Below are 24,528 nucleotides of genomic sequence, written 5' to 3'. Positions count from 1 at the left end.
TAATCGATAGAGCAAATACCAGTAATCTTAGGCTGTATTTATCCTGTTGTGCTTAAAGATCAAAAGCATCAAAGATTTGAGGGCTCAGGTAGTGCTGGTGATTTAACAGGTGTTGAAGAAGGAAAAGGGATATCATCCTATCTCATACAAATCTTTTGTCAACAAACTTCTGCATGTGACTTGGCCAGGCATAAATACTGGTTATTTACTACCACAAAAACATTCACGCAGAGCCTGCTGTTCCACAGAATGACAAAACTTTTAAAGCACATGATTCTGTCATCCACATGGTACATGAAAACGTGGCTGAGTTGCGCAGTCAAGAACAGTTAATTTTAAATGAAGATCCTTCACAAAGGTCCTGAGTGCAGTCTGTGTGCACTTATTTCTGGCAGAGTAAATGTTGAACACCTCCAGATGTGCACACATCCAGAAACTCTGTCTACTTTTAAAAATAAGGGCTGGCTTTGCACACAATGCATGCAATTACATGGTTCAACTGCATAGAAGTTTGCCACAACTATGCACACAAAATATTTGTGTGTGTGTGTACACGAGCATGTAGATGGGTAGAGGGCCAACTATTTGCTACTGTTACACTTTAACCAAGACCAAACCCTTCTTCTGCAAAATGATAGACAATTCCTGTTCCAGCTCTCTAAAGTAGGCAAGAAAAACACGAGATAGAGAGCAAATATATCACATATATACAGCTACTATACATGGAATAATCCTCTGCAACTTTTGTTTGAGGTAATTTTTATTTTGAATGTATTTTAAAAATTCACTTTTGTATGAAACAGAAGAGATAAGGAGAGGAGAACTAATTTAATGGGTTTTTTTGGCTGGGGAAGGAGGAGTTTATCTCTGTGACTTTTCTTATGTGCTGGAGATGAAAGTGCCCGTGTGCAGCACAAAGATGAGCGTACACATTTGCTGTTGTGTACTACTGCCAGTTGTCAAGCAAGTAAGTGATGGAAATGGTGGTTGTTCCACAGGCAGAATGGCGCTGAAGAGTGATAAAATTTGTTGTTTCTAGTAGAAGTCACAGGTATGTGCTGACAGCTACAGAGTGATGAGCAGCAAGCATCTGAAGCTCTGATAAAGGAGGAGAGGGCTCTCTAACACTCACAAACCCTGTTTCTGCTTCAGTTTGACTCCTTTCTGTCTCTTCAGGCCAACTTATGTCCTGTTTTTCCAGTCAGCAATTTCCTTTCTGCTAGACCCTATCTCCTTTATGCTTCTCCACATGGGTCTTCACATGACAAGACTTGGCTAGTAGCTCTTCCAGCCTCAATAGTTTTCTCCAAGCTCCCTACCACGTCCACCCACACCTTCTCATCCCGTGCTGACCCCTCCTTTTCTGCTGTTTTTGGTTGTGTTTCTGTTTAGTTAGTTCCAGCACCACATTTTTCTGGCACATCTTTCCCTCTGCTGTCCTCTCTACTGTAGTTGGTAACCTTATTCTGGGCAAGAGTGGAACCTGAAATTTTTCAGACTGATAGAAGGCAGACAATCAGTTTTAAAACTTTTGATTTCAGCGGTTAATCTTGTCAAAACTAAAGTAATTATAAATGGGGTTTATTGGCTGTGTCCCTAGAATCCAGTAATATTTGTACGAAAATATGAAAATTGAAATGCGGTTCTTGGGTACAGAAGATGCAGTCTTTATTTCAGCATGAAAAAATACAAATAATGAAATTCAATAGCAGTTATAATTAATTATTTATTATAAGGCACTCAGAAATTCTGAGTTATGAACAGAAACACTCTTCTAAATTATCCAAAAGTATACAAAACCCTAACAAGGTTAGTTTAAATTGTTTATGATGGGAAACACGAAGGCAGTGATCCTTCTCTGTTTATGATATATATGAATGTAAAAAACACATGAATGCAAAAGCTGGACACAAAACAGGCATTTGGACTGATCTCAAGACACTTTGCACTGTGTCTCCTCATTATTAGGTTTGCTTAGAGTTACTTAGTATATCACTTAAATAGGGTTATGTAATCACTTTAACCTTAAGTTTGCTGTATCTATGCCCATTTTAATAACACAGTGTCTGTCCATCTAATGTGGGTCTTTTCAGTATGAGCTGACTGAAAATTTGAATGTTTGATGCTTGTTTGTCAACATTTGTTTCCTTATTGAAATGGTATTAAATGTTTGATGAAGTTTTAATTTTAAGATTTTAAAAAGAAGTAATAATATTGTAATATCAATTGTCTTTGAAAAGCTGCAAGGGAAAAAATACATGTTTTAACAGACAAATCTGCACATGTTCTATTTGTTTCTGCACCCATTTTTAAGAAACAATGAGAGATACCAGCCTACCAGCCTTCTATGAAGTACTTTAACAAAAACCCCAATTATTTGTAAATAAAACCACTTGTCTAGATTAAAGTGTTGCAGTCATTAGGATAGAAATTTCAGAAAAATAAAATGCAAAGGACTGTACTGAGAAACTAGTCTTCAGAAAAAGTGGATTATCTCCCAAAAAGTTAATATTTTTTTTTTTTAATCCTAAAATTATTTTATAAGAGGAAAAAATACATCAGTGGTAAATGAAGGTTCTTTCTTATGCTCCTTTCTTAATAAATGAAAATATTTTCATTTTCTCTTCAGATGCTTGAAAGAAATATTGATGTAATTTTTTTGTGTTCATTAAACTTTAATTTTTAATACATGAGTATACCTCTGGAATAATTTATGTTAGTCTGTTTGCCCCTTTGGAGGAAAATATATATCTTTGTGTACATATGTATTAATTGAGACATAAGCTGCATTTTCTCAGACAATAATTCCCAATTTGAGAAGAATAGTCTTTCTGTTTCTAGCCTTGCATATGGAATGTGGTGCATGCTGCAAAACTGCTGATCAATATTTGATGAATATTAAATGTTAGTTGTCATCCTGCATGTATAAGAACTTTTTTGTTGTTGCTCTTTTCTGTATTTTTCCTAAAGAACTACAGCTTCGCTAGCACAAATATTCAAGGAAAGCTTTAAAACATGAGCCTGAATATTACAATGAAATTAATTTCAGTCTATACAATTAGTGCTTTTATGTTTATGTTGAGTATAACATTCAGATGCTTAACTAAATGTTCACACGGGTAATGATTATTGATTTCTGTTAGGAAACAGACAATATAACATCTGCTATACTCATGAGGGAAACAATACAAATTAAGTGTTCTACACAATGTGTTAACCAGAAATTATTAGTTCATGGTATTCACCAATAATTTTGAATAAAAAATGGCTAAGAACATTGCCATTTGTTAGTGGCCAATTTGCAAAGAAACAGGAAAATTTGTTAAATACGTTCTACATTATGAATCATATAGTCTGTTTTCCTTGGATATGAGGTTGGCTTCAATAAATCTGTCCTTCGAAAATCCCTGAGCTCTTTCAGACTAACAGTCTACTATTGCTTCAGAGACTTCAGGCTTAACATTTCCTCAGCACTGGTTTTATAAAAACTGAAGGATGTTTCACCTCCTAACAAAAGTAAGTGTACAGATGTTGTGGAATCATTATTTAGGTATTTTCTAAGAAGCAGTATTTCTCTTCTGATGTTAGACATTACAAAACATTTAATAGAATCATGTTTTTTCATGGCTTACATAAAGCACTCATTTGAGCTGATACTCTTCTGTGTTGAAATGTTCTACCAAAGTATATAATACATAATTAAATATAATAATTTTATATTATAACATATGTAAAATTACTTTAATACATAAATATATATTGCATATTATGATTCTATATACATACACTATTTTCCTCTTCAGGGTTAGCTTAGAACTTTGTCAGAGTGTTTTTCCCATGGCCTATACTGCTCATACCAGAAAAACCTCCAGCAAGGGTTTGAAAGGTGATCGTTTTAACATCTGAGCAGACATGCCTAGCAATATAGGCTTCAGCTTGGTCTATGTCCTGGAAATCACATGTGCTGGCTCAGTGGTTTTTTCTACCTGTAAGCCTGAATACCTTTTCTGCTGCATTTATATGGGATTTAAACAGAAACATATGCTGTTAATTCAACTCAGGATGTAAAATTTGTCACTTAAGGAACTATTCCCAATCTGTAAGGTTAGTGATCTGGAAAGATATGGGATTACATCACTATGGTTTGTGAAGTTATTTTCTTAATGTCCCCTTACTGTGTACTTTCACTTTCAAAACTATCTGTATGAATAAATGAAAGGTACTGGTGGAAGTTATCCACATGAAGTATTGTTCCTTTCTCACTGTTATGGACATCACATACATGTTAGGGGAGACAGTTTACTAAAGAGTTCCCAGAAACTTCATGATTCAGTTTATTCTAAACAATGGTTAAAATACTGGTTTATTATACCTGAAATTAAACCCTTCCCCCATGTCTCCCTCCAAAAGACATACATCAATATTTTTCATTCTTATAATAATGAATAATGAATCATTCATTCATTAAATTTCTTTGTCTAGAAAAAGGAAAAAAGAATAATAAATCTGTGGGTCAGGCTTGCAGATTTTTAATCATCTCACTTCTTTGTCAATTGAATTTTGTTTTGAAATTTCACTTTCTTTTCTTTGAAAGTACATTTTAATAGTGCTGCAGGAAATAACTGATTCCTATTCTGTTGTTTCTGGCATTTAGGGGAATGAAAAAATATAGTAACTGTAGTTTCTGAGGGCAGTATCTTATAACATTCAACCTAAGTATTACAGAAAAAAGCTTTGTGGTAAATAAAACATAAATGAGTGTAAGTTATTTATTCCAAAAGCAATGATGATGAAGGTACTGAGAAAACTATTTCAGACTGATTTGTCTTGAATAGTTGATTAGGAAGAAGAGGTTTTACTTCTCAAAATACAGTAAATTTTGATCACTGGTTTTCATTGTGAATTGGAACAAGACATTTGATTTTGAATCAGGTTTTTGTAAAACAGATTGGCATGAGCCAGTTAACTTTTGTGTGGTAAATCACAGTGTACAGTAAAAAAGCAACAAATATAAAATTTCTAAGCAAAGAAGTATAACACTGTCTCAGTAAGGTTGATACTGGAATATTTTGATCTTTTCAAATTCTTTCAATTAATTGAAAATTCATATTACCTCAACTTTAAATGAATATATATTATTAATTATACAATTAGAAATCAAATTATATATTTTAAATTGTCCATCTGGAAAACATAGGGATAAAACTTGAAGTGTTATGGAGTTGTTACAAAAACTATTATGGCAATATGGTTGTATGAGATTACTTGTGTGTGATCGAACAACTTCATTATATCATATTAAATTAGTATTTCTAACCTCAAATACACTTTTCTAAGACTCAGTAAAAGTATTTCTGCTAATCTGCTTATTTTACAGTAGACCTTATAAAGGAAAAGGACTTTCCAGATATAAGTGCAGTATTTGTTACTTAGTACTTTGGTCTATAAAGCATGATGACCATGTTAGAATTAGTATTAGACTGGACATATGAAAAATCCCGTGCTTTTGTTGTCTTTCCTCTAAAGGAAATATAATAACTACATAAAAAACTACCAAAGCAGTATTTTCCCCAGCAAGTTATACCAGGTCAGTTCTGAATATAATTGCTTTTGAAAATGTTAGCAGCTGTAGGATATCGGGATTTTAATTTACCAAGGGAAGTAACTACTCAACCATGCAGTGTATCTGACATTGACTTGATCCTGGTATGATTTATGAGGTGATAACTTTGATTCAATAGCTGGTACACTCATTGTAATTTACTAAAAGGTGACTGATTTGATGTACAGTGGTTGCACTTAAAAAGTTAATTCTCTTTCAGTTTCTTCCCTAGGTCTGAGAGAGAATCCACATAGTTAAAATGTGGATAACACTGGAACTGATGACTTCTCCAAAGGTGGAATGAATTTTCAAAGTGTGACCTCTGTAAATAATGTTTGCTTTGATAAATATGTCCCTGTTCTGATAGGAGATGCACCTTAGAATATTTTCCTAGAGTTGCTTGGTATTTTATACTGGCTGAACCCAGACAGTAATTGAAACTTGAAGTGCGTCATAGAATTTTACTGTTTCAGCTTCAGCAGTAATACAATACTGTAAATTTCTACTCTAAAAGCACTGTGAAATTGGCAATCTGGGGTTTTATTTTGTTCGTAGTTTCTGTAGTGAAAACGCTTATGTTATATACTAAATGATGTTGATTTCCAGACTGCTAGCACTGCAGGTTCAGTCAGGTTTGTGAATGCTGTATCACATTGGCTGTTTTCCATCTTGAACATCTTTGCTAGTAAGAGGAAGATGAATAAACCTCCATTTGAACCTGTGCTGGCCTGTAGACTCCTGTTCTCTATTACAGTCATAGCAAATCCACAGAATTTATCAAAGGATGTTTTGTTGGTTTTTTCACACAATTTATGAAATGTAAACATTTGGGATTTTTTCATGAAGTTGTGCTTATGCTATAACCATACACACACACACCCACCCCCAAGTTAAATACCTTGTATTTTTATTGCTCACAACTCTTAGTTTGTCTACCACATTTTCACATGTTTTCTTTAAAATATTCTTATATGCCTTAACCTTAAATCCAGTATTTCTTGGTGTCACATTTCTAGCAGATTTAGAAAGATAGTTATTGTATCTGGGTTTATGAATACCTGATTTTAACAAAGGGGTAGATTTTGATCTTACATCAAGGTTACACTAAGTTAAATCATTTGGCAGAGTGGAGCAAATCACTGAGTAGTATTGTTCTGAATTTATATTTGTTTAACTGAGAAGACCACTTATACCTTATTTTTTATGAAGACGTGATGATTTAGTGCTATAGTTTTATGTTTTAGACTTCTGCCAAAAAACACATGCCTTCAGTCATTAGTATCAATAAACATCAATTACTTTCTTGCCTTCTCTACCTTTTCTATAACAGATTTTTTCCCATTATATAACCTATTTACCTCTTGCTGAATAAATGAGACCGTGTTGGTAGTTCACCATGCATGTATCAAGAGAGAATTTACTCTTCAAATTTCATTTTCTTTGACTTCTATAGCTTTGCATAGATATCCAGCTTGGAAAAGCTCTTATACTGTCTTTTAAAATATGTATTTAGCGCCTGTGAATAGATCAGTATCCCCAGAGGCTGGAATGTTCTCTTTATTCACTGAAAACACACAACAAAACATAGGAAGAGTTTAAAATTTTGGCTGGTTTCCTTGTACAACTAAACAAAAGGCTGAAATAACAATCTCTAAGTAAGAGTATTTTATGTTCATTGAGATTTAGAAGTGACTGTGGAATCTACCAAGGGAAGTATATTTATGTAGCATGGGTGTGTGGCAACTGCATGGCTATTTCTATCGAGGCTGCTAAGCTGCCTTCTCATAGAAAGACTCTATGAATTACTACTGAGTTGAACTGAATTTGTGGAATTAAGTGATGATGAAGAACATCCAGTCTTCTGGCTCATTCATTTTCTATTCATTAGAGTCTGGATGCTGATAATCTAGGATTGTCAGAAAGTGGAATTACAAGTAAATGCTTCTCAATATTTTAGTAATGCTTTTCTGTTTAAATTCAAAGATCCAGGAGCCTTCACGTACATACAACGTACAAACATGTGGAAAACCCCCAAAGCCCTCATGTGATTTAGTAATCTGCTCTGTTTTCAAAACTCGTTTAGGATTGTAAAACATTTTAGTTCAAAAGGAGCATCTGTAGGTCCCATCTAGCCAATGCAAAACATGGAGACCTTCCCATTAGAGTGTGTTGTTCAAGGCCTTATCCAATTGAATTTTTAAAAGCTTACAAGAATTGAGGTTCCACAACCTCTCTAAGCAACATGTCCCTGCACTGACCGGTTCCCTCTGCAGAAGATTTTTCCCTTGGTTGCTATTTGCATTCTTGCAACTTTTGCCTCCTGTCTGTGCACCTCTGAGGAAAGTCTACATCTGTAATACCCCACTAGGTAGCTGATAAGATCGATTTCAGGTTATTCTTCTCTAGGACAACAAACCTGGCTTCTTCAGCCTCTTTGTGCTCCAGATTGACCAAATGTACTAATCATTTAAGGACAAAGCCAAGAAAGATTTGAGGTACCTGGAATTTACTCAGTATCTCAGCACTTAACTTTTTTTGTTGTTGTACTGTAGACAAATGGCTTTGCAGATTTAGCCTGAAAATTGCAGGCTTGCTTTCTGGTTTGAATAATTTCTTAAGCTACTGTCCAGCAACATTGTAAATGACTATGAGATAAAGTGATGGGGTAAGAGAGAAATAACTGAAATATTTCCACAGCTAAAGAAGCTATATGTACATCAAAGAGGATAGCATTGAATCATTTAAAAGAATTTTCTCTTGTTCCCTAATGTGAATGTAATTTTAAATTATCTTATTTATTGTCTGTGTTTTTTAATGTGCCATTTTAAAAATGAAGGAAAAAAGGCAAAAATCAATGTTCACATTTTAAATGAAATCTTGTTTGCACATGCTGTGCAAAAAAAAGAAGCAGATCTGTCATTCTGAAGACAGCATTAATCCTGCCAGTATTTGTAAAAAGCTGCTATCCATAAATGTGTGTGCAATAGATAGCCTAATTGCTTCATTCATAGTTGCAGGATATACATTCTCTTCCTTGGTGACAGTAAACTTCATGGGTTTTTTCCTATTCACAGTATTTCTTGACGAAGATCAGGGCTGCATATCAATCACAGAAGCATCTACTTACATTAAACATTTTTTGCTCTTTTCCTGTGACAAGTGATTTATTGTCATGTTTGACAGTGCTTGTGTTTGTGTCATGTCAATGCTGTCCAGAATATTTTTTCTTATAATTTAGTAGTGTTTGAGCACTCGCCACTTTTAAATGCATTGCTTAACCCTCAGATTACTAGCATTGTCCAAACTGGCAGCCAAACAACTTAGAAAGATCTGAAATTTTTAAAGCCTTAATTAAACAAATTGTCAGATCGTCTATATGTCTGCATGTTGCTTCTGACCTCTGGTATTTTTGTCCATTAGGAAATAAGAGGTGATGCTCCTGCTGCAGGAGAGGAAGCAAAAGATAAAATAGCTATTCAGAGTGCAGAGATACTTTAAAATAAATATGCATGTACAGCAGTAGCAGGGGAATGTTTGATGTTTGGTATGTATTTTTATAATACAAAACTCAAAGCATATGCCATTTAAAACAGCTTACCTTTGTAGACTCCAGGGATGACTTTCTTACACATTTTCACTAGTTTTTCTCTCTGTTTTTCTCTTTCTCTGTTTTGGGTTGGTTTTTTCGATTGCAGACATTTCCCAGTCTGGGGGGGCGTTATTCATTTAAGTTGGTCTTTTATTCTTGCTTTGTTTTTTTTTTCCTACAGGGATGCATATTTTCTGACCAAATTAGGTGCAAATATAGTCATGCCACAAATCCAGATAACAGAGTTGTCTACAGAGATGAAAGCTGGAATGTTCAGCAATAAAAGTATAAACCTCAATTGCCTGAGCTAATGGAGATACCTATTTTTGCTTATTGTAGCACTTTAGCCATAATACTTCTTTTAAAAGTAGCTTCATTGTCCTTGTCCTTTTAGTTTGCTCTTCTTTTTCTTTCTTTCTTTTCAGTCATTTCACACACACACACACACACACACCCATTTCTATTACAAATGCCTCCCTTGTTTTCATTTTTGTAGTATTTTGCCCTAGGTCATGTTTCTAATTTTCCTTTTCTTCTTTTTTCTCTTCTCTTTTTCTCCTTTTAAAGCTGTAATATTCTATGGCATTAAAAAATCCCAAGTACCTTTTTTTCTTGTCTTGCTTTTCCTCAGCATATCATCTACTGTTCTTATAATTTATTTTGTATATATATCCCTTCTTTTTCCCAGTGTGTACTCATACCTTGTGCAATTGAAAAGACAACACAAGTACTTGTCCTAATGTATTTTCTCATGTTCCCACATTACCAGGGAACAAGCTGAAAGGAAAGCTGATTTTAATTCTCAAATGTTTTGATGGCTACTCTTCTCATGTGCAAAGCATCATTGATATCCACTCTCCAGAAAAAGAGTGGATATCACCCTCACTTTCCAGAAAGAGAAAAGTTGTGTTTCTCCTGAACATCTCAGGACACTCAACAGTGCTTTTATTGAGAAGCATGATATAGCTTCTTTTTTTTTTTTTGTGGACTTCTATAAAGTATTAATCTGTGGTGTAGCAGACAAATGAGTTCAAAATGCTACTCACTCATTCCAAGATAGTACTTATCCTATTGGATTAATTTAAATTTACTTACTTTTGTGATTCACTTCACCTGGTTTGCATGTTTCTATCCCTCATCAGTCAGTCCAAGGAGACTGTTTTTGGGATAAGAAAACTTGGCAAGCCAGGAAAAGGTCTTATTTTTCTCTCAAGATGATTTTAGATTTACAGGCTCATTCAGAATTTGTATTCCTTCTGACTTGCTTTTATCATGTGCAAGTTTCCCACTGGTTCAATAGGTACAAGCAGTTAGCCTAATGATACCATGAAAAAGATGTGAAGCAATATCTAGTTGCTCGACTAGGAGACTCATTTCTGTAATTCCTTCTTGCAAGCACAATGTCTACACTACTTACAGCTCGTTCAGAATGCTGTAGCACCTTTCTTCTTGGTTTGTGCAACTGTGAACACATAATGCTTGGCCTGTTTTATTTTGGCTGACAATGGAGTGGCAGACTGGCTTTGAACTGCCTTTGAACTGCCTTTGCGGGTTTTAAAAGCCTTTTGTGAAGCAGGATGTGGCTGTGTCTAACTCGTTCCTTCCTTGCTGATGGAGACACTACAGGATATATCTCTTCAATATGCACCTTTTATGTCAGCATGTAAATGGGCCTTTGCTGGATTGTGCCTTAGAACACAGAGCTCAGTCACTGCTAGATATATAGTTCAGGGCCTCTATCCCCCATAGAAAAATACTGTATTGTAGTTTGTGCTCAAAGAACCCCCAGAATCTCTGTAGTTTTGGGTTTGTTTTTTGGGGGGGGAGGTTGGTTGGGGTTTTGTTTGGTTTTTTGGGTTTTTGGGGGGTTTTTTTGGTGATGGAATTCAGGGGTGCATTTTAGTTTTCTATGGAGCTGAACTGTGCAAGCTGTTTTGTGGAGATAGAGGCATTGTTACCTGGAAAAACAATCCATAACGCATTTCATTTGTCATTTGTTTTGTCAGCCTGACACTATATGTACTGTGTTTGCATACAGACTATACTCCTAGTAGTCACCTTTCTTTTCACCTTTGATTATTGATTGGCCTGTTGCAATCCTTGGTTCTTGATGTTGTTACCTTAAATGTGCTGTAGTATCAGTTACCCCCTGCCTCCATTCACCTGCAAGTACTGTGACTGCTGTAGCGCATCCCACCAAAATACCTTGATTATGCCTTAGTTGAATGGTGACAAAGGGGATATTTTGAAGGCAAGAGGCTATTATCCATATAAATGAACCTGAAACCCTTTGAATTACCGCTGTGCCCCACAGTATCTGTACCATTGCATTGTGCTGTGCCCTTCACCACTTTTAAAAAGTGAAAGATACAGGGTTTTACTTGCTGTGGCTGAAGATACCTGTGACATGATGGTGCCAGCCGTCTGGTGGAAACAGACTTCTAACCTGTTCAAGCTCTTGCCTGCTTCAGGAATGAAGTACCATAAACAGAAAAAAAACCCAAACAAACAAAAACCCACAACCCTCAGCTGCCGCCTTCTCACATTAAAATTCAGATACCTCAGACTGGGTTACTGTCAGTATCTATGCATCTTCTCTGTACCACTCAGGATTTTGTAGGTTTTGGTCATATTCTGTCAAGGTACTGTCGTGGTTTAACCCCAGCTGGTCACCAAGCCCCACTCAGCTGCTTGCTCACTTGCCCCCCCACCCGGAGGGATGGGGACGACAATCGGAAAGGATTGTAAAACTCAAGGGTTGAGATAAGAAAAATCTAATTATTTAAATAGAATAAAAAAAGGTAAGAACAATAAAAAAACCAACAATAATAATTAGTATCAACATTTATAATGAAAATGTGGAGAAAAGGATAAAATCCAAAGGGAAAGAGAGAAAACAAGTGATGCACAGTACAACTGCTCACCACCTGCTGACCGATGATCAGCCAGTCCCCGAGCAGCAATGCCCCGCCCCCAAGTTTATATAGCGAGCATGATATCCCATGCTATAGAATATCTATTCAACTGGTTCAGGTCAGCTGTCCTGGCTGTGTCCCTTCCCAGTCTCCTGTGTCCCTCCAGCCCTCTTGCTGTCAAGGCCCAAGAAACTGAAAAATCCTTGACTTAGCATAAATATTACCCAGCAACAACTAAAAACATCAGTGGGTAATCAATCAACGTTCTTCTCACATCCAAGCCAAAATACAGCAGGTGCTAGCTCCTAAAAAGATAATTAACTCCATGCCAGCCAAAACCAGCACAGGTCCTCTGTTTTTCTAGAAAGGCCTAGACTGCTTAAGTGTTGCTTAAAAAGAAACTGTTCTATACTTCTAGCTAAAGCAACAAGGAATTTTGAGCACCTTCCAGTTCTGCCATATCCTTTCTGAGACAGATACCAGAACTGCAGATAGTATTCACAGTTCATATGCAGCATGGATTTCTGTAGCAGAGCAATTATTATCTTCTTTATTTGCTAATCCTTTCTTGACATTTGATTTGCTTACTTGTTCTCTTATTTTGTCTCCACTGACAACCAAAGTGCTTATCATACTACTCAGGAGCAAGGTTTTTGGGTGAATGGACAATTCAGAACAATCCACATGTGGAAGCCTTCCCCCACACCACTCCCTATCCAATTTTACATTTAGTCACATTAAATCTCATTTACTATTTTACATTCCTTGGTCATGTGAAACACAGTTTACTTCAACCAGTCCTCATCCTTATGACACTGAATAACAGGGCTGATAGCAAATGTTGCCACCCCATTGCTCACCTCCTTTTTCAGGACAAATACAAAAATGTTGAACAACTACTTATACTTCTGTGGAACTGGTAATCTCCCTCCATTTCCAGAATTAACCTATTTTTATTGTTTTTCTGTTGCTTGCCTTTTGAAATGTTTTTATTTGTCTATGCAAGGACCTTCTCTTTTGTACCATGGCTTCTTACTTTGCTAAAGTGTCAGGTATTGTGATGAGTCCTCCACAACAGAAGGTCCTACCATGGGAATCTTCACAGATTCTTCTCCTTTGAAGGCAAATGTGAAGAATTCCTTTGGTCTCAAATTCTGTGTGGATGCCCTTGGCAAAGTGAGGTGAGTGAATTTAGGCTTCATCTCTATTTCCCAGGACTCTCAACTGCAGCCTCAAGACAGGTACATAAGCCCGTGCAGGAAACAAGATTTCACATGTGTATCAGTCTGAAACGTTTCCTCTTGGATTTCTTTGTGGTCCCAGTGCTCAGCATGCTGGCTGTTTGCATTCCTGAACCAGCCTCCTCATTCACCCCTGTGCCATGTATAATTCTTGTTTACCAACATCAGTTTCATATATTCCAATCCCTGATCTAAGTATCTATTAGATTTTTCAATGCTGAACATCACAGTGCCTAAAACCCTTTATTGATGCCTGTGTTGGGAGTTCATAACAGAAGCTTTTCCCATATGATAGGGTTTAATCAGCTGAGGGGGAAAAAAAGAGAAAGATGTGAATAAGCAACTGGATATTCTGACTGACCACAGAATAACTGTGAACTATCTGCAGGAAGTAGCCTTGAAAAAGGCAAGTATGATCATAAGATGAGGGGAAAGGAATTCTTAGGAAACAGGAAAGCGTTAGCACAGGGGTCCTCACACTTTTTAACCAGGGGCCGGCGCGGATGCAGTGGCAGGCAGCCATCTGCGGCTGCTTGGTTTCCCCCCCCCAACCCCCGGCGGGGGCGGGGTTGGCGGGGGGGGTGTCTGTAAATACCGGGGGCCGGATTGAGGACCCTGGGGGGCCGTATCCAGCCCGCGGGCCGTAGTTTGAGGACCCCTGCATTAGCATAATAACATTGTTCAGGGCTTGGGTGAGAGGTTTTTCTTGATTTCATGCTCAGTTCTTTTTTCTTCTATTAAAAAACCCAAAGATATAAGAGTTAGGCTGGTGTAGATCAGGCTTCCTTGGATGTTTGGAGTGGTAGGAATCCTTTCTCTTGAGTTTAGAAGACCTCACTTTGTTTAGCCTACTGATATCTGAGCATGGATCTAAGAACATCAAAGATGTATTCCTAGACAGAAAAATAATTGTTTCTATTAAAAGGAAAAGGGGGCAAGCAAGCCATGAATTCAGTTTAGATATTATATGAAGCTGCTCAGTAATTAGATGCCTCCATTTCTAGAGCACCCTTACTGTGGACAAAAAAAACCCTTTTTTACAAAATGGAGAACACAAATTAAATATTTGTGACAGCGGGGGACTGCACTGGATGATTCAGGAGGTGTATTCCAGTCATTCATTCCTAATGTACAGTGAAGACTTTCAGGTATCTTTCTGTGACACACATATTCACAAAGACTATTAACTGTAATTTTGTTTTTTATTATCAAATGAAATAATTTGAATGAATTTGTTTTATCTAAGGTATGTACAGATGACTGTATTTCTACTTGTTTTCTTGTCCTATCTTAGTTTGCCAAGAGCTGTGAATCTGGACCGGTAGACTTAGGTTAGCACAATGACTGTGGTAGCTCTTCTAAGTCTCTCTGATGTGAATCTCTGATAAGGCTGCATCTTGCCATTGCTTTTCCCATGTTTTTAGCTAGTTTTTGTCCAGCCTTGGCAACTGTGTTTTGTAGATCTTCTGGGCAGTCAACACACCTATAAAAAATGTAAGTCTTTTCAATAACATTCATTCAGTGGTGCTCTTTGGGACTGTAATTGTGTAAAACAGGACAAAGAGCACTTTGATGAAAAATTGGAAATTGTATTGCCAGAGGTTTTCCTTCTCTATGGAGTATGCAATTACTGATACAAAGGATTCTGACATTTTATAATGTAAAGTTTGATAATTGAAGCTTATCAGTTTTTTATAGATAGGGACTGAACTAATCCAGTCTTTTATATACAGTGTATTTCATCATTGTGGTGATATTCAGCTTTTATTTTTTAAAGAAGCAATTAAAATTTTTGGGCCCTTGCCTTTGACAGGATACAAGATTGCTAAGGCTGTTTGTAGCTGATCCTCTTAGGTTTAGTTGTCTGAATACCTGGCTCAGACTGACTAATTCTGTGAGGATGCAGCAAAGCAGCTGTCATAAAGGAACTGCCCTTGTTTTTGCTGAGCTCCTACTAGCAGAAAGTATTTGGTACCTTATAAATATTAACTGAATTGTTGTAATAAAAGTGGTTTGTTATTTATAGCATGTCTTTATTCTTTGTCATACATAATTTAGTACATTTTAGCATGAATGTAATTGCTAGGCTTTTACAAATATAATTTATATTGAGCTTAAAGGATGGGAAGAAACAGCTGTGTTCTAGTCGCTGGATTTCTGTAATATGTCAGCTGCCGCCATATGTTAAAATTTAAATAAATAAACATGATCACAGTATGAAAGGTACAGCATATATTCTATGCAAATCCAGATTTAGAGTAGTTTGTGAAGATACTCATTATTTAGATATTGTTTGGCTCTGCTAGTCTATAATGAACAACTCCATATCACAGAAGGGAAAACACATTTGGAAGGCACCACAGCTGTCCACCCTACCTATCATTAAATCCCTAAACCAGTTTTTTTTACAATAGTAAGATAGGAATTATACTTCCTAAACAGCTTAATTAAAATTCTCTTTTGAATCTGCCAGATTCACCTACATTATTTACAGCACACAAGACTAGTATTTTGTCATTTGGCAGACTATACAGAATGTGCTTGTTCAAACTGTTGTGATAATCCCCTTTTGCCATGACAGTTGCTTTGACTGAGATGGCATCATTTAACTGTTTGCTTGCTGCTATGGACCTCTTTGTTATTAAAGATAAATTCATCGATTGTTTGAAAGTTTTATAAAGTCTGGATATGGTCATAATTTTGAAAACAGGAAAATCAGAACTAAAGAAATATTTATAATTAATTTTGCATATTTTTGGTCTAAATTCTACAGAAAATCTGTACCAAAAGATATTTTTTATCAGTAATGTGCCGTCGCTAGAGTGAATTCTCATGCCAGTAAAATAGTTGCTCGTTATACATGATTGTCATTATCTTAGAACTGGGCATTTTGCTGCATTCAGGTAACAAATAGATATCCAAATTGGATTGAACTTCAACACAAAGTACTTCTACATAAATCACCTTTTTTCCACAGAATTTATTATAGTGAATTTCAAATTCTGTATGAAAGTATAAATTTTAACAAATTGGTTTTTAAAGAAATCAATATGAAAATGGCCTATTTCAAATAACATTGGATAACAAATTATAAAAGTGAAAATGCATAACAATTCTCAGAGAATTCTGGGTTTACTCATCCATTACATAGTCTAAATACAGGGAATTAAATACTTCATTCTTTTAATTCTCAAAATTATCAAAACTTTGCCTTCCAGGCAAAACTGAGCATAGCTGCACTGCAAGCTTCTGTTATGTTTGTAATATACTGTAACTTTCTTTGTTTAGGAATTGAACATCTTCACCTGCTTTGTTACTAATTTCACTTGAGGAAGGACTTCAAGCTTAAGCTACTCAATTCTCACTGATTTAAAACTTTCCAGCTAATCCAAAGGTAAGTAGAACACAAACCTGCACTCAATACAAGGTAGACTTACAGTTTCTTTTCCTCAGGTTCATATTGTTTTAAAAGACTATATTCTTTGAGTGACTTAAAAAATACAGTCACTGTATTATTGCCGAAATGTTAAATACAAATAGTTGATACCAGAACATTGCAAAATAGGTAATTTGAATTCAAACTATAATTAAAGGATTAAATTCATTCTCTTTATTCAGTGCCACTAAGTGAGATGACCCGCAGAAATCTTGTTTTGAATTTGCTCAGCCTTAATTTTTCTTCCTCTAGGCCTGATATGAATGTGAGTACAATACAAATATACTGAAACAAATTGCATATGATTAAGCACTCAATCAGTCCTATTGTGCTTGCATTATCTTGTTTCCAATTGTTACCTGTAACATTGTATAACAAATAACAATTACTTATCTAATGAGTGAGAATAGTTAATATCTATGAAACAGCATTTGATCAACAAAAAACCAAATTCATCATCAAGTCTGAAGTGTTTTTCCTTTCTTAGAAAATCCATCTCCTTTTCCTTCCTTCAGAAATTCAACACACAGATCAGTTCAGTTCTCTGATCAAAGACCACAGTATGTTTATGTGAGGGGAGGACTCTGGAAAAGGGTCAAAGCTAATCCTGTTGCCTCTGTTATTGTATGGATCAACCCTCCCTTCAGTTTTAAATAAATTCTTTGCACACATCATACAGAAGTTACCTATGGCTCTGACTCCTTTTTTGAGGACTGTGGACACAGATTATCTTTAGATCTTTGCCACAGAGAACCCACCTTTAACAGAACATCAGCATGGCTAGTTCATAACATTATTACTCCACTGAAGAGTCTGGAGAGCTGGAGAGTGCTTACATATCAATTACCCACCTGCTGCTTTCAAGCTAGTAAATTGTCTTAAAGAGGGAGGTCCTTGCTAGCCATAGATATTTGACAGCAATATTAGGTATATATTTTAAGACTTAAACTGCAGTTGTCCTCTGCTGTAAATGGATGACTGAATTCCATACATAAATGCATTTCATGTTGTCACATGCACCCTAAAGAAAGCACCAAGTAGGAGGGCACTTTTATTGGGGGCCTGGGGATGGGGGGGTGGGGCTGTCTTATTCATCATACAAATTATGCATTATGAATGGCATTGTGTCTGTGAATACACGGGAGAGTCATTGTTGACTACTTTCAAGATTATAACCTGGTTGAATTGAATTGTCTTTTTGGAGGGTGCTGTATTTCTCCACTAATGACATACAGCATTTGCTTTCCTAACTTTGGTTCTCTGAAGTTAGATGAGAGTATGCAGTGTGCTAGATCTTTACAGTGTTGTTCAACTTGGTAAATGTAGGTGATGTCCAAAAAGAACGTCCTGAAGTATTTTTCCAACAATCTCTGTAACGTTGAGAATAATTTATCACCACAGAGTAGGTACCCATAGAAACAATCATACTTGGTATAAAATACTGTATCTCACCACCATGAAAAAGACTTGAATTTACCCAGATAATTCAACAAGTGGCAAGCAACTTTCCTAAAAGTTACATAATGAAACCAGACTCTCAAAACCAAAAAATTTGGCCAAGTTCACTGCAACTGTCTGAAGGATTTCTGAGCAGCATACCTATTCATTCCCTCCATGTCACAATTTCACTACACAGCTGCTGATGACCACGATTCTGCTGATCTGTTTCCCTCATCTTTGGTAGACTGAGTTCTTTGGATGGTAACTTGATTTATTTCCTTTCCTGCAACCAAATGCTTGATTGTTACTGGTCAGGAAGTGTGAAGGTATTTATAAATTTTCAAGCAAGCATGTCTTCTTCATAAAACTGTGTGTTTTGTTAATACCTCTGATGTTTCTTTTCACACACAGCAGATAAGTGCACTTAAAAAATTCTGTGATGTTACTTTTGGGCTATGAGGAAGAGCAAAACAAGAAAGAACTAAGTAAGCTCTTCCAATAGGAATTTTTACATATATTACATATTTTCTGGTTTTATGTACATATGCAATGTTTGCTCAACTATCCACGAAACCATAAAAGATGGCAATGAAAAATAGACACAAGTCTATCCATAAAGTGAGCCAGTGTAGGTATCTAGCAGGACATAGTGTCTGAAACTGTCAGAAGCTTCTCTTCCTGTACTTTTTCTAAAGGCTTAGGAAAGTAATCAGCAACTTGAAGACCTGCCTATGAATCTTCAACTCATATGCTGTTTGTCTTTGAGCATATGGACCTGAAAGCTTCAAAGCATATGGACCTGAAAGCCTCAAATCCATCCAATATACATATGCATCTAAGTATCTTTGAGTAACTCAGAAACTGCAAATATCCCAGAAAAGTATTGCTTTTCATGAGGAATGCATTTATAACAATATCAAAAATTGTCAGAGTTCAACTGTTTCTGAATTTCTAAATTATCCACCCGGTAGCACTAGCTACAGTTTGAATTTTAAAAGAATTAGAAATATGTATCATGGAACATATAGCTGGAGAAACATGCAAAAGAAGATAACCAAAGGAATCTCTGAATTGGAGAATATTTGCAGATGATAAAACTGATGAGTTAAAAAACTAAGCACATGAAATGGGAAGAACAAAACAAAGAAGATTTCCTCAAAGCTTTATTTGTGTCTTGATTGTCAGTGTTTGAGAAAAGATTCATATCTTGATAATTTTGTGTTTTATCGAGACCTTGGTAAAGGGGAAGCTAGAAGGCTTATATGAGAAAGATGCTACTGTTCTTATAAGGCATAACATATGGCCTTGGAATAAATTTACTGAGCTGGTATATGGAATAAATTTACTGAGCTGCTTTCAAGAACAAAAATAGTATTAAATGTAAGAGGGGTGTGTGTTTGGGTTAAAAATTCTGTGGAAAAAGTATTTTTGGTGAAATCCATGAAAGTCCTAAGTTTCTGGTGCTGGGGTAGTTTCCATGGCTGGAAGACAGCCTTGGAGATGTGGCATCTGGAGTCAATGGCATCTTCAATTCATAGCTGGTTCCTTAAAGGTTAAGATTTTGAAAAAGCAACTTCCCCAGGAAACTTGGAGGAAGGTGTTTGGCGTCAATTTTACACTGGATTTTTGTGATCCCAGTGAGAAAGGCATTCAGACTCTGTGAAATATTACTTAGAATGCCAGTTTTTGCAGTTAACAACATAAGAAGGTATAGTAAAGATAACCTTACACCCCCTTCAGATGCTGGGAACCCCACACACAAGGTATGGGATGGGCCTCACTCAGGACATAGCGCTTCGTGCTGATTCCCATCTATGGAAGTTAACCTTATTTCGGTCTTCTGATCCTTTATATGATTTTCCTAATATGGGCTGCATATTTCTGTAGAAATGTGCATTTATAGGGACATTTTCACAGCAGAAAAACCAGTAGTCTTCTTCTTTTCCTTTAATGGATAGGTATCTGAAAATACAATGCTTTTATTTAATTAGCTTGCTCCCAAAATTGTAGCCATAATGACATCGTTTTAGTCCCTGTATGGAGGGGAGAAAAATCCATGTACAGCACTAAAGGAGATTGCTAATATGTCAGGCAATATGATATTGCATCAAGTCCAGCTGAAATAAAACAGGAATAATGTCATAATAAAGATGAGTCACAAAAGATCAGGAACACTTCATTTTTTCTGTAGAATACTTTAGAGATATGATAACTAGTTTTCCTGTTTGTTTGCAAGCTTTTTATTTCCTGATAAAGAAATGCTAAAAGATCTGAAATTTCACTGCATTAATCTAGAGCTGTGATTTTCTTTCCTCCATAGTCCTGGGGATAGCTTTTGTTCTTATCTAAAAGTCAGACCCTATGTGTGCAGTTTATTCAACCTGAACTGCAAGTGGAAATGGTTCAAGGGGCTAGAAAAAGAAGGGGCAGACATCCAAGTGGGAAAGTATCTTTAGAAGTGATCCTTTAATAAATGCTGCAGAAAAAGTGAGTATGCATGCCAGGAACAAGCTTGCTTTTTTCTTTTTTTTTTCTTTCTTCTTTTTTTTTTCTGTTCTTTTTTTTGTTTAAAGGAAGTTTTGTCAAAATATTAAAAGTCCTGGGTTTTTACTATTCAGAATAAAAAGTCAGAATGTACTTTTTCAACTTCTTCAATTCTCCATTTGGCAAATACTGCTTTTCCTTAAACAATCATCCCCCACTACACACATCTTTCTCTTTCTTGCATTGCTTGCAAATGATGTGGTTGTTTACTTTACAACAACTAGACAACACAGACAACATCCAGACAATTCCAGGAATAGCCTTCATTTAATCTGCTATTATTACAAAACCAGTCAGTGTAACTTCATGCTTGTGGTTTTTGCTCATGTTACAGCAAAATCAATATAGAACTGTATTGACATAGTTGAATTTAGACAAATGCACTTACAGTTCTGTCTTTGTTAGCAGTACACTAGTAGTCTTTAGGTCTGCAACATGCTTCTACTACAGAGAGCTCAGCCTGTCGCCCTGGCCACATCAGTATGGCACTGTGGCCAGGTGGTGTCCATGTGCACAAATTGCCCTTGCTTCTCACCTTTCTAAGAACTCATGGTATCCTGAAAGACATGTGTCATGCACACCCTAAGGCTGCCTCATTACGTTTTTTATTAGGTGCAGGCTAATATATAACATCTGTAGCTTTTTGGTTTTCACCACTTAAAAAACTTGGTAGGGGGCCATGCTCCTTGCTTCTGCTGCCATGACTAAATAGACAGGTGTCGGTCACCTTGCAATCATCCATACTAAGACACCGGGCGCAGTGACTGTGCTTTCATTTTTCAGCCCAGTGCCATATGTGACTGTAAAGAAGATCAGGACAGTGTTAATGGCTAGGATTGTCCCAGCCTATGAGCTGCTGCTGTCCTGTTCAGCCTGATTGCATACCAGGCTATGCTCTGGCTCCACATAGTTCACAATTTCTACGCTTAGCTTTGCCTATTTTTTCCTCTTTGCCCTTCAACAACTGATTAACTACTTAGCTGCAAAAGATAGTCTAGACAGCATAAAGTGCCTTCCAAGGCGTCATCCGTGGCAGCTCTTAGATGTATGTTCCTGCCTAGCATGTATATTGCAGTGGACAAAGACAATGTTATTTATTGTTAAGGATCAGCAAGGTATTTTGGCTTCTGGGGGAGTTGTTTTCCTTTTTTTTTTTTCCCCCACATTTTTTTTGGTTTGAAGCTTTGTCTCAAGCTATAGACTGAGAAACAGCACTTAAGCTGTTAAGTTCAGAGCATGAAAGTGCAGAGGTAATGCAACAATTCTTGAAGGTACAAATCTCAAAGTTCAGAATTGTCAGATGTTTAGTTCTGACAGTGTGCAGTGTGACATTTTTAGCAGATGCATTATTTAGGGTATCTGAAAGGTATGAAGAGTTTCAGTTTGGGACTCTAAAAATTACTAGCCTGAATACTAAACAGCAGCTAAATTGTTTCATTTTGAAGGGTTGTTATCATCACCAAAATCTGCAGGTTTTTTTCCTGCAGTGTTACTTCATTACTTCACTGACTCTAAGCAAGATAACTTAAAAATCCCCAGTCACACTCCCAATCAGGTAATTTTTTGTGTTGCCTCAGACAGAGCAGGCAGGTAGAAATGCATGGGTGCACCCCACCAACACAGCAAAAAACCTGTGAGCCTTCATTTCACTTACTAATGGCTTCATAAGCATAGTAAAGAAGAGGAAGGAGAAATCTGCATCCTGCAGTATTCTGTAAGTGGATGATGAGCAGGTCAGCATTTACACATATGACTGGCAGAGCTGCTGCACCATTTGAAACTACATAGTTAAGTCAGTATTGCAATAGTTCTACAACTTCAGCTTATTGAAACATAGCTGAATGTATTTCTTTCTCTGAATGGTTTCTTTAGATTTTGAGTTTTTTTAATCTCTGTATTAAGATTCTGATTGTCAGAACAGTAGGTGGACTTTTAATGTTAATTTTCATGCATCTTTGGATAGTACAATAGCAAAAAGTGCTATTTTTAAAACAGGAAGTGATTTGACAGCTCTCCTTGCTTTTGCTCCTCACAACTCCCTATATGTAGGTCTGCAATATCAGTTTTGGCATTGCAGTGCTTGCAGGCATGTCTTTGGAACTCAAATTTCTGTTTTGACTGAATTTCTTTGCTTTAGTAATACACACAGAATTTGCATCTCCAAAATAGCTGGGGATTTTTCAATATCCTTCACTGAACAGTCTGTTCCCTGGGGCATGTCTTTACTACTATGGGGCTGGGGATGCAGTGTAACATGCCAAGGACTCAGGAAGGAAGATTGATATATATGAAGGAACTGTACAATGACTTGTGCTCTCTAGAGGGAGGTCTCAAGCCAAGTGCATTTGCAGCATGTCAGCGCTTGTTGGCAGATAAAGATAGCTGGGCACAGTGAGGTCTCAGAAACACAGATTTTTGAGTGATTACTCACTGCTCTTACTTTTGTGACTATCCAGGATACAATTTTCCAGCTGCCCTTTCAAATGCAAGTCTTTCTTCCATTTCTGAACAAAAGCAAATAAATTATCCCTCTGGGACCCGCGAACAAGGCAAACCAGATGTTATGTCTTATAACAAGATTATGTGTTTAATTCCCACATGGGTATGTTTTACCACATCTTGACTGTAAGAACCTAAAAAGTCAAAAGGGATACTAGGGCTCATTATTTCCTTTGAGGTTTGTGCTACCTGTTACTTATATTGAGCAAGTACACTTTGTGTGTGGTGGCTGTCTAACATAAAATATGACCATTGTTCTTAATTAAAGACTTATTTGTATGAGATTTCACCTTTTACTGTTGAACTGCATCTGTTGTGAGAACAAAAGTTACGAATACCAGAAACTGGGGACACATATTTTATTAGGACTTCTGTTTTGGTTCATTTGTCTTGCTCTGCTGCATGATGTCATTTTATAGATGAACAAGGCAGAAGAATAATATCAAATGGGAACTAGATTGCTCAGTGCTTAAGCACTAGAAAAAAGGTGGGAAACACAGTATGTACCAATGTTCCTTGCCAGGCTTAGCTGTTAAAGGCATACTTCAAGGGTGTGCATGCTGTTGCTAGGGAAAAATAGTTAGGTGAGTCTCTTACATAATGTCATTAATATTTTGTTTTGAAACATCACATTCTTGTCATCTTGCAGCTTATGTCTCCAATAGCTAAAGCCCTTTACATAAGGCACCTGGTGTGAAAGGAAACAATGTCAGTTTAGAAGGAATAATGAAAAAGCTACAACAGAAGAGAGCAGGTTGCAGTGTGATTGAAATTAGCCGATACTTCCTTGGCTTGTTGGAATCTGGAAAGATGAAAGGAGACTGAACTATTAAATTGAGGCAGTTTTTATTGATGAACCAGAATGTGTATCCATTTGGCATAAAACGTGGGAGGAGGGGATCAGTAAAAGGAAGTGGAGGGGAAGTTTCTCTGGTACCCAAATGACAAATTAAACTAATTTTATCTTTACATATCTTTATTTTTTATAGTTTTATCTTTACAAACACACAATTGTTTAGGCATTTTAGATGTTTTCAAAGCTAGTAGAAATGTGTAGCCAAACACATGCATATAATCGTCTCAAGAGTTTCTTTTCCTAGAGACTGAAGGTGTAAGAGATTATTATTCTAAGCTCTCACATGGTGCCTGAATTCCTCACTCATACTACGTTTTCCCCTGGATTGTCATCAGGAGTCTTGGGATGATCATTATGAACAAATAGAGTTAATTGGTTGCAACAAATGAGGTTAAAATACCTTTTA

This window comes from Falco peregrinus, chromosome Z (assembly GCF_023634155.1).
Source record: "Falco peregrinus isolate bFalPer1 chromosome Z, bFalPer1.pri, whole genome shotgun sequence".
Lineage (NCBI taxonomy): Eukaryota > Metazoa > Chordata > Aves > Falconiformes > Falconidae > Falco > Falco peregrinus.
Note: the sequence above shows the minus strand (reverse complement) of the source record.